Source organism: Anopheles gambiae, chromosome X (assembly GCF_943734735.2).
Source record: "Anopheles gambiae chromosome X, idAnoGambNW_F1_1, whole genome shotgun sequence".
Classification (NCBI taxonomy): Eukaryota; Metazoa; Arthropoda; class Insecta; order Diptera; family Culicidae; genus Anopheles; species Anopheles gambiae.
Window position 1 is genome coordinate 24,321,170 of NC_064600.1, and position 11,446 is coordinate 24,332,615.

Below are 11,446 nucleotides of genomic sequence, written 5' to 3' on the forward strand. Positions count from 1 at the left end.
AAGACACACACACACATTCACAGACGGCTCGTCAAAGCACGGTATTTTTATTGGTGTTAGTGAAGCGCGCGTGTAAAACAGAATGCGAACTCTCATCGCAGCGCGCTTCTCCGTACTTCCTCAAGCTTCCTCATACCCCTCGGCCTGAATCACTCAAAATTTGGGGTCTCATTGTTTGCGTGGTAAGCACAGCGTTCTGTGCATTCCATTTTAGCAGCAAGTTGCTCTTCGTGGTTTTGGGTTTGGGTGTCTCGTGCACAGGCCACCCACACCCGCAAAAATTGAAGGTTTCTCGCTCAGCCCAATACTTTGCGCCAACGATGATGAGGTATTGATTTGAGCTGTGCGCGCGTGTCGCACCCGCTTGGCAAAGAGTAACTCATTTTGATGCCTCTCGCTACCCCTGGCCTTAGTTTTAAAGGAATCATGCGACACACTCGCATCCCACTACCCCATCCCATGGAAAAACGCTCCCACCATCGAGGTGTTGACCAAAATTTCGCTATGTGCATGAAACACACACTCGCACTCCTCCAGCCCTCCACAGCTGAACGCTCCCACCGTTGCGAATTTGCGAGAATTTTTGCTCTGAGCGTGAGACCCTGAAGCGCCAGAGATGACACTATGTGTAAAGACGATCATAATTCGATATGGTCAAAATGCGTCGATTATCGTTTCATTTATCTGGTAATGATGTTTTCACTTCATCAAAATTTTAAACATTAACAACTAGGCTGATAACAATAATTGAAATGTAAATCAGAATAAATTAAATTCATTTGAAGTAAAATGAATTCCATTATACTCTATTTTGACCACATGATCAACTCTTGTACATAGTGCCATTTACTTTGTGTTCTTCACTCTCGCGCTGTGTTGTGATCGTTCGAAACTCATTGCCAGAACGAATGCAAATTTCATTTGGGAAGGATCGGTGCCGGAAGATGCAGTGAAAATTATATAATGTTTATAGAAAAGTGGTTAAGTAAATCGTGAAAGATGTAAACGCAGGCGTAACTGCAGTTTGTTTTGTTACATGATCTACGGGTAAGTGCATGCATAAGAAGAAGAATATTTCAAATGATGTTTGTGTTTTAGCAATCGTATTGCTTTTAATGTTTGTTTATTCTTCTATTATTTTCCATCACACCTAGCTATTTCATTACCAAAGCACCTGATAACCGATCAAAGAAGGTGAATCGGGCTTACAGAGTCGCCGTTTAACTTCAAATATCTTCGTGATCGGTAAGTTTTAAATAGTCCTAGTTATGTTCACCATTCTAATGCTAGATATATCTTTCATTCCTCAGGAAAACGCATCAAACAACAAGTGTTTTTCTTCCAACAGCTCGCGCCATCGGTGGAGCAAGCAGCCAACGATTTGATCGCCAGTACGCGCCATCAAGAATTGATATTTTGCCAAACAGTACTGTGAATAAAAAACTGCACACTTACTGTCGGAATTTCCTGGAATTTTTTGATCGGTCTACGCTCGCGGGAATGCGGGATTCTTTGAGGAAAAGGAAAGAAAGGGTGGGAGCGAGGATTAACCAAAAACGCGGCATTGAGAATGAGGGGAGGTGCGCTCAGCGCTCACGCTGGGACACTCACGATGCTTGAAATAAAATGTTAACAAGCATCCCGCTTGGCAAAGAGTAACTCATTTTGATACCTCTCGCTACCCCTGGCCTTAGTTTTAAAGGAATCATGCGACACACTCGCACTCCACTACCCCATCCCATGGAAAAACGCTCCCACCATCGAGGTGTTGACCAAAATTTCGCTGTGTGCATGAGACACACACTCGCACTCCTCCAGCCCTCCACAGCTGAACGCTCCCACCGTTGCGAAGTTGCGAGAATTTTTGCTATGAGCGTGAGACCCTGAAGCGCCAGAGATGACACTATGTGTAAAGACGATCATAATTCGATATGGTCAAAATGCGTCGATTATCGTTTCATTTATCTGGTAATGATGTTTTCACTTCATCAAAATTTTAAACATTTACAACTAGGCTGATAACAATAGTTGAAATGTAAATCAGAAAAAATTAAATTCATTTGAAGTAAAATGAATTCCATTATACTCTATTTTGACCAAATGATCAACTCTTGTACATAGTGCCATTTACTTTGTGTTCTTCACTCTCGCGTTGTGTTTTGATCGTTCGAAACTCATTGCCAGAACGAATGCAAATTTCATTTGGGAAGGATCGGTGCCGGAAGATGCAGTGAAAATTATAAAATGTTTATAGAAAAGTGGTTAAGTAAATCGTGAAAGATGTCAACGCAGGCGTAAATGCAGTTTGTTTTGTTACTTGATCTACGGGTAAGTGTATGCATAAAAGAAGAATCTTCCAAATGATGTTTGTGTTCTAATAAATAATCGTACTGCTTTTAATGTTTGTATATTCTTCTATTATTTTCCATCACACCTAGCTATTTCATTGCCAAAGCACCTGATAACCGATCAAAGAAGGTGAATTGGGCTTACAGAGTCGCCATTTAACTTCAATATATTCGTGATCGGTAAGTTTTAAATAGTCCTAGTTTTGTTCACTATTCTAATGCTAGATATGTCTTTCATTCCTCAGGAAAACGCATCAAACAGCAAGTGTTTTTCTTCTAATAGCACGCGCCATCGGTGGAGCAAGCTGCAAACGTTTCGTTCGCCCAACACGCACCATCAAGTATTATAATATTCCCGAATAGCTCTGTGAATAAAAAACTGAACACTTACTGTCCGAATTTCCTGGAATTTTTTGATCGGTCTACGCTCGCGGGAATGGTGGGTCCCCTACTAGCAATGAGAATGAAAAAGTGTGTGACTTTCAGGCGAGGGGCATGTAGAAGCATGGGGAGACGGTTGAAAATTCGCGGAATTGCTCGGAGGCGCGAGCGTGTTTTGGTTTCTACACAGTTTTTGCACTCAACAATTACACATGTGTGAATGTGTGCGTTCACTTTCAGCCTGCGCGCTCAGTTTGGTTTTCTCGCAGCGGCATGCGGGTATCGGTGTCTCGCTCGCACTAATGCAGCGAGTGTTCCTCTGTGCGCTCCCCTTCTTGCCACCACACGAAATCGTCAGTTCAGCTCAAGCGTTCGCCGTGAAAGGCTGCGCGCGTGTTAGCCTAAGTCCCGGGCGATCGAAGTTTCGCTAAGTGTTGAAGTGTTGTGCACATTGAAATAAAGCTGCGCTTATTTTTTATCATCTATCCTAAATGTGTGATTTGCGTTGCTTCATTTTAATATTTGTTTGCTGTATTGAACATCAACAACGGTATCCATGCAGTTAGGCGACTATTTTAAATACGACGATTTTTTTATAAAAATATTGTGTGTGATTTTGTGGCAAGATTGTGTGAAGCTATGTGTGAAAATGCCCCTTTATTTGCAATAAAAGTGATAAAATATAAACCAAGTTTGATGTGTTCAAGTTTTTGTTTTGATTCGGGTGCACCAAGTCCGAATGAAGGGAAGCGCACAGCGCGCTACGAAAGAAACGAGCGGGAGGGGGTGTCAGTCCAGCGCAGCGCAATTCGCTGGAATCAAGTGGGAGGGGGTACCAGTTCAGCGCTGCGCAAGCCGAAAGAAACGGGAAGGAAGGGGTATGAGGAAAATACGATGAAACAGCGCGAGCGAGCGTTCTTTACAGCGAGAGCGCCTCGTGTATTTTAAAAGCAAGCAAGAGAGCGCATTCTCTCCGTGGTAGCGCTCCATACGCCATTTTTAATTCTCAGCCCAAAACAACGGACTTCGGATCCGTGCTTGGGCCGGACCCCCACCGCGTGTTTCTACCTACCCCTCGCCTGAAAATTTCGTTCTCTTTGTCTGTCGGGTCCGTTGAGGAGAAGGAAAGAAAGGGTGGGAGCGAGGATTAACCAAAAACGCGGCATTGAGAATGAGGGGAGGTGCGCTCAGCGCTCACGCTGGGACTCTCACGATGCTTGAAATAAAATGTTAACAAGCATCGATTTCAAGCATGCATGTCGCGCGACATTTTGCCAAGCGGGATCGATTTCAAGCATGCATGCCGCGCGACATTTTGCCAAGCGCCCAACCAACATTGTCACGTTGCAAGCGGTTTTTTTTGTATAGAAAAAGTGTTCTCTATAGCGCGGTCAAATCGTTCTCGATAGCAGAACTATAGAGAAGGTTTTTGAAATCGTGCGACAGCGTGTATCATACATTTGGTTTATGTATGCTACATCCCTTCTCAATTTCTATCATTCTCTTCATTCTCCCTACAAAGCTCTTTCTCTCATTTGTCGATTCCGTACATGCTTACGCTCTTTATTTTACCTTCTTACTCGCACATACAAATTTACATACTCACACAATTCACACTGCCGAAAACCGGTGCGGAATACACACGTACCCGTCTTGCCTGCCTTCTCTCCTCGTTCTTCCTTTCATTCAGCGTTGTCTTCGTCGAATGGTGTGTACGCGTTAAAAATTATTCCTGCTTGCCTCCCCCTCGCTGTTCCCAGGTGCTGCGCTAGCGTGCTGGATGATCGTCCCTACCTTCCTGCCGCCTCTCCTCTACCAGGCGCGTTCCTGCCTTCGCGAGCACGTTGGAGCGCGAGCACGTTGGAGGATCGTTCCTGCCTTCCTGCCGCTTCTCCTTCGTCCGGCGCTAACGCGTTGAATGATCGTTCCTGCCTCTCCTGTCCTTTTGTTTTTGGCACTGTTGGTGAAAGAGGGAAATATTATCTATTTTGAAAACCGCTGTTCCATTTAACGCGAAGCATGATACTTACCAACCAATTAATTATTTCTATCGTGGTCCGTGCTCACTTCCGTTTGTGCGTGTGTTACGATTTTCTATAGAAAACGAAATTGATTTGATATCACCAATTATTAATACCATTCAGTTTGATACAGATTGATACAATCCTTTATTAAAAGCTGTACTTACCAAATAGTTTTTCCGTACTGGTTTCACGAGAGAAAAAAACGGGCACGCATCGACGTAGCCTACCGCTTGCAAACTTGATTTCACACTACCACATTTTCATGTGAACGCGAAGCAGCGCCTTCCTCTGGTGGCTATACAGGTATTACCCGATATACGCCATACTCGATATACACGATTTCGCTATACGCTTTTTTTCTAAATTTTAAAGTTTTTTGAGCAAATTGTACTAATTTGACACATCGAATATCAAATTCAAAATAAATTCCCTTTTGATCGAATATTAAAAGCCATTTCAAAAGGTGTACAATTGTAATCTTCAGTTGAATCAGATCAAATAACTAATTAAGTGGTAAATCCTACCACTTCAAGCAAAATTATACGAAAATTAGCTATAATTTGACTGAAAACTCGACGTTTGCTAATATTCGAGATACGCTATTGCCTCCGGTCCGCATTAATAGCGTATATCGGGGAGTACCTGCAAGATGATACAAAGAGCGGACGAGAGAAGATCGCTTGCGTGAACGCTTGGTGTAGCAAGCGAAATTGGACAAGTCCCAGAAAAGCGAGACACAAGAGTTTCTCTCGAACGATGGAAAGAGAAGAACCATATGCAACATGAGGATGGTTGGTGAAACACAGCCAAGTTGCGAGCAAAAAGTGACCAACACCCAGAAGAGCAAGACAGAGTGAAAAATTTTCTGAATGTTAGAATGAGAAAAATGATAGATACACATAAAAATCGCGCGATAATGCCGGTTGGGCGGGACGTCTGTTCAGCTCTGCAGTCCACACGCGACACCTCTGAGTGCGATGTGAAACACGCTGTGTGCGAGTTTAACTGCTGAGTGCGAAACATAAAACGCTGTGTGCAAAACGTTATGCTGTGAGCATCGTGGTTTGATGCAAGCGAAACTAAGAAACTGCTGTGTGCGGAAGTATATGGTGTATGCGTAGAGATAGCGCTGTGCGTGTGTCACAATCGGGGCGAGTATGGGCTTCGAACGACGAGATCCGTTCGCCGCGGTTGTCAGATGGCGCTCAGTTTTAAAATAACGTACCATTGAGAGACCGTAAGAAGCGCGTGTCAGAATGAGTTCTACCTGCCGGGGTCGAACGTTCCCGTTTGTATAGGAAGAAATCCGCGAGGTTTTGCGCTGCAGATTTGGAACAAATGTTGTTTTCAATGTAACGTTTTTCTTTAAATTTTGCTTTCAATGATTAAAGTGAATTGAACTTAGACCCAAATAGCCGGAATTGCTTGAGCAGCTCATTTTGGCACGCTAAAGATCGCTGCTCTAATTCGCCTTTTGCAGTAGATAAACAGCATCAAAGTTCTATGTGGGTCTTTCAAATAGCGCCTAAGCAGCTTCCTTATGCCACGATGCCAGGGATTATTTTTCTTTGTGTTTTATTTTCAAGCAAGCGTCATCGATGAAATGAACAACAAGATTTGTTTCGTTTAAACACATATGTATATTTTTGAATCCTTTGTATTGATGAATTACACAAAATTTTACACAATTTACTGATATTTCACAATCACTTCACTAAATATTCATTCTTCAATTAACGAATCTAACTTGTGCAGCAGCAATGAGATTATTGCCGGCGTTCGTCTTTGACACTTTGACAAGAGCCACCTTGTACCGATGTCATGCATTAAAAAGCTATAAAGTTCCACCAAGTTCAGTACCCTTTCTTAACAAGCCTTCAAGTGCCATCATGCACCCTACACATAGTGCTAATCAGCCGCAAAGTTCCAAAAAGTACCATGTGCCTGTTAAAAAGCTCCATAGTTCCGCAAAGTACCGTCTATCTCTTAATCAGCCACAAAGTACGACATCGGAACGATTTTTCGTTAAACAGCCCTAAATCAGCTATAAAGTACGAGCTGGCTATTTGGGGAGGTATGTAAAAATTTGCAAATGTTTTGTGATATATTTCCAATAAAAAAAAGTTTTCATCAGTTTTGAAAATGTATATAAAAACACAAAATATATCTGAATATAAATATATATACAAATATCTATAAGATTTTGTTGTATAAATGCATTATATATACATACATTATATACTTACATATATAAACACAAACAGTATTATGCAATTACATATTAATATATATATATACATATAAAGATATTTCAATATTTATGTAAAGGTCAAATTTAATGTTTTTCATATAAGTTTGTTACACTGCTGAAAACTTTATAGAAAAATATTATAAAACATTTTCACCATGTAAATAACGCTTATAACTCTTTAAAATAAAATCAATCAGTATTGTTATAGATTTTAAAAAAATAAATCAAATCCTGTCGTCCCTCCCAAATTTGAATTAAGTTAAATTCAAATTTCAAGAAAGTGAGTAAAGCTGCCTTCTAATCGATAACAAACCATCCAATAATGATGTAACGAATGAAATCTAACACCAACGGTAAAAAAAATCAAAATTCAAAATTTAACCATCCTTGACTCGTAGGTATAAACGTCTTTAAATGCTTGACTGTTGTATCTCATGATTCTCATTCTCTCATGAGCGTCGAACGGATTTCGTCATTCGAAGCCGATACTCGCCCCGAATATCACGAATAATTGAGTGCTAACGCGAGATTCAGGTGCAAGTGTGAATAGTAGGTACACGTGTGACAATGACGGAAGAAGTGCGTATTGCGATATTGGCAGAAGAGTTTACACGCTGTGGCTTAATAAAACGTTGCCAAGAAAAGGAAGTACCGATCTTAGGAACAAAAGAAGAAATGGCACGTTTGCTTGTGGAGAACGAAGAAGTTCAAGCCGAACTCGACGTGTCCTCGGCGGAACGGTATCAGGATGCGGTGTTGGGGGAAGTTGCATCTGGACAGAGTGTGGTCTATATATATATATGTGGTTCTCAATAAAAACACGTATGGTTTGCTCGGTTGATAACTATCTTCATTCTGTGCTCATCAAACTCATCGTTGTGTTCGATGTAGTGATGTAAGATCAGATCCGGATTCGTTCAAATAAACCGGATCAGTAAATTTAGCGAGTGAAACATGCATCAGTTTTTGAAAGATCCGGATCATCGCTTCCCTGAGAGAACCAAAGGCGATTGCTCGAATGCGCCAAATGAGCAAGTGAACAGGTCTCATTTTTGCGTTTTTTACAAAATTAGTTCGATGATACTGCACTAATACTTATCTAATGATTGCTATCATATGAAGCTCACTACCACATGTCTCTTTGTGTTGGATAACTGAATTATCGTAATGTGCAAAATATCACTTCTCTTTCTCTTGTGTTCATTTTTTTTACTTTTACTGCTAGAATAGATAATTACAAATATCCGCTTGGACGTTTAAGTGCTCGATGTGGTTTAGATTTCTCAATTGGGGTTTCCTGAACCAGAGGTGCTTGCACATTTGTTTGACTTGGGCAGTTAATCTTTTTCAAGTGTCCTGAATTCCTACAACAATATTTTCCTGATTCATTATCTTTCACCGTAACCCTTGGGCTACTCTTATCTATTACCGTCATCACGGTCGCGTTGAAATTAGTGCTATGTTTATTTGTAGGAATACTATTTTTCACAAGAACTCCTGTTCAATGTTTGAATTCCTGTCTCCCTGTTCAATGTTTGAACACTTAGTTCTCCTACGTTTATCTTCCGCTAGTTTCCCTTTCTCCTTTTTTTCTTTGATCTTGATCACTAAAATCTGTCGAATCAACTACAGGACTCGTGCAAATATCTTGCTAGGAGGGAATTTTAGTTCGAATCGTCCGTCCAAACATCAGTTCGGACGGTGTCTTGCCTGTGGTACTATGAGGTGTGGTAGAATAAATTAAAAGGTACGTCCTAAAATCGGTTTTCCAATCACTGATCTCCGCCTGGCTAATTTTCAATCGTTTCACCAAAGATCTATTCTGCTGTTCAACTAGTCCGTTCTCCTGAGGCCAGTATGGAGTAGTTTGCTTGAGGACTATTTCTTTTCTTCTTCTATAATTTTCCAAGTGCGTGATAAAAAATTGCCTTCTGTTGTCCAATGTAATCGTCCGCGGGTATCCTAACCTTGGAAAAAAATTTCTCTAGCTGTTCTAGCTAGCCGTGATTTTCCTCATTGTCTCAAACTCTTAATATCTGCTGAAATAATATTTTATTGCCAGCAGATATTCCCAGACGGAATTGAACCTAAAAGTTTATCGCTACGTCAAATCACGGCTTGGATGGTAACGGTCATTGGTTCTGGACAGTCAGGCTGACTTACTAGCCGACATCGCGTACAGGTGTCGTCCATACGAATAATTAATTCGTCCATTCGTCCACAAACAGGTAGTTTGCAGTCTTTGCTGCATTTTAGTCCTTCCCGGATGCCCTTCGTGGCTGAGTTCGAGTAATCTTTGTCTCAAATTGTAAGGAATTATCAATTTACTACCTCAAATGGCGATATCGCCTACTATACCTAATTCAAGCTGGGATTGGTGTTTTTTTTATAAACAACGTTAGAATACCTTCATCTCCCACTCCTCACTGACTCTCTTAAAGCTTACATTTCTTCGTCATCTGCGGAAGCCTTTTCTACTTCGTCTATGTCGACGGCCGTATGCTCTATTATGTAGAGTTGAATACCAGAAGAACTCAGGAGTGTAGAATGATCGTGAGCGATATGAGAGACTTAGGCAGACGAGAGAGGAGAATTTAGAGCGGAAGGAGAAAAGAATTGATGTTGGACGCCAGAAGTGATCGAACGGCGCTAGCAAACGGACTAGTGATGAGAATAGTTCCGAAAATTGAGGAACGCAACGAACCTGCCAATCTGGAGAAAAAGAACGGAACGCGGAACGCAGGTTCAAGGGAACGCAGGATGACCTGCCATGGTTACGCTTTTTCAGTTGCTCACTTTATATATGGTTAACTTGAATGTATTCTTTGAATATTGTGTATTATAATTTTGGTGCAGTAATCACACAGTTTCAATGAAAACAAAGCTAAATAATAGTTTACTGAATGTGTAAAACTATTCTTCTACTAAAATATAAACGCTTAACTTAAGTAGCCCACTATACAGTTCCTTTTTCATTAAAAGGTTAAGACATGTTGTTGTTTTTGTTTTTACTAAAATTAATCATTATTCCCTTTTTATACTTCTAACTAAAGAAGTAAATTAGAAATCTGTTGCAACACAAATGAAATTTTGATGCAAAATCAAAAAGCTTACAAGTTTAATCGGGTTTTTAAATTTCGTATGGATTAAATTATACTACACTGATTGAATTAATATTTCTTAATAGAAGCAGATAGCATCGAATAACTTTGGTTTATATAAAATACATAGACTGGGGAGCTGCAGAAGGGTCCTTTATTGATAGGCCTATCCTTTCTCATGAGTTCTTGCAGGCCCCACAAGCGTTTTGCATGGCACGTTGGCAAAATCTGTGGGACTCGGATGAACTCGGAAGGTTTCTATATACAATCACTCCTCGTGTAAGCTTGAAGCCTTGGTTCCATAACACCCCTGGCGATCGTGCGTTCATTCGAATGATGTCTAGACTTAGGTCTAATCATTTCGTATTGGGCGCACATCTCCAGCGTATAGGACTGGTCGACTCCAAGGTATGTGGCTGCGGACTTGGATTCCACGACATGGATCATCTATTGTGGTCCTGCGTGGAATACGAATCTGCTCGACCTGCTTTGCTGGACGCGGTCGAAAGACTGGGAAAATGTACTGATATTCCGATTCGAGATATATTAGCGGCATCGGATTGGGAATTCCTGAAGGCCATATTCGATTTCTATAGAGAGAACGGCTTAACTGTGTGACTTTCCTTAAGCAAAATGTCTGTCAACCAACCAACATTGTTGGCAACAGCAATCTTGCATCCTATCTGATTTCCTCTTGTTTGTCCATGTGTTACATGTTGTACATCGCTTGTATGTTTGTGATGGATGAATGTATGCATGAATGTAAGAATGAATGAGTGCAATGTGTAAGGCTGAGTAATCGGCATTGACGGCAGACAGAAGATCCTTGCTTGAACGATGTTCTTGCAAGGATTTATTAGATAACTGGAACGATACAGACCCCCGCCATGTCACTCGTACCACTGAAGGAAAGGACTACAACGATACAGACCCTCGCAATGTCATTTGAGCCACTAAATGGGAATATACTCGGACCGCTTCTGATGGATGGATCCGACGAAATGCCTGGAATCCACACGATACAGACCCCCGCAATGCCATTTGGAACACTGAACTGGAATAGACAACCTCGAAACCCGAATGATGTAGACCTTCGCCACGCTTTAAGGACCGCAAAATCATGGACTGGAATGATTAAAACCAAACCGTCCGAGTACACCCAGGATAAGGTGCCCATCCATGGCTCAAAGAAGGAAATGTCTCCCTGCCAATATGGATTGTAGCGCCATGAACTACCTTTGTATTTTCTACTCTTAAGCAATACGGCCTTTTTGGACCGTTACTCCTGAATAAAAAAAAAATACATAGACTGTTAAGTTGTTTCTGTAGGGTTGACATTAT

General features: G+C 41.2%; 3 long non-coding RNA genes across 3 annotated transcripts; 2 read left to right on the forward strand and 1 right to left on the reverse strand.

The window, feature by feature from the left end:
• Window positions 1-378: 378 nt before the first annotated feature.
• LOC133392733 (uncharacterized) lies at window positions 379-1,463 on the forward strand. Its single transcript, XR_009765781.1, has 3 exons — window positions 379-1,047; window positions 1,155-1,245; window positions 1,311-1,463. It is a non-coding gene; the product is annotated as an uncharacterized LOC133392733 (long non-coding RNA).
• A 69-nt stretch (window positions 1,464-1,532) lies between these two features.
• Window positions 1,533-3,420, forward strand: LOC133392189 (uncharacterized). Its single transcript, XR_009765518.1, has 3 exons — window positions 1,533-2,328; window positions 2,439-2,528; window positions 2,594-3,420. It is a non-coding gene; the product is annotated as an uncharacterized LOC133392189 (long non-coding RNA).
• An 843-nt stretch (window positions 3,421-4,263) lies between these two features.
• Window positions 4,264-5,107, reverse strand: LOC133392696 (uncharacterized). Its single transcript, XR_009765763.1, has 2 exons — window positions 4,760-5,107; window positions 4,264-4,686 (listed from the first exon to the last, which is right to left on the reverse strand). It is a non-coding gene; the product is annotated as an uncharacterized LOC133392696 (long non-coding RNA).
• Window positions 5,108-11,446: the final 6,339 nt, after the last annotated feature.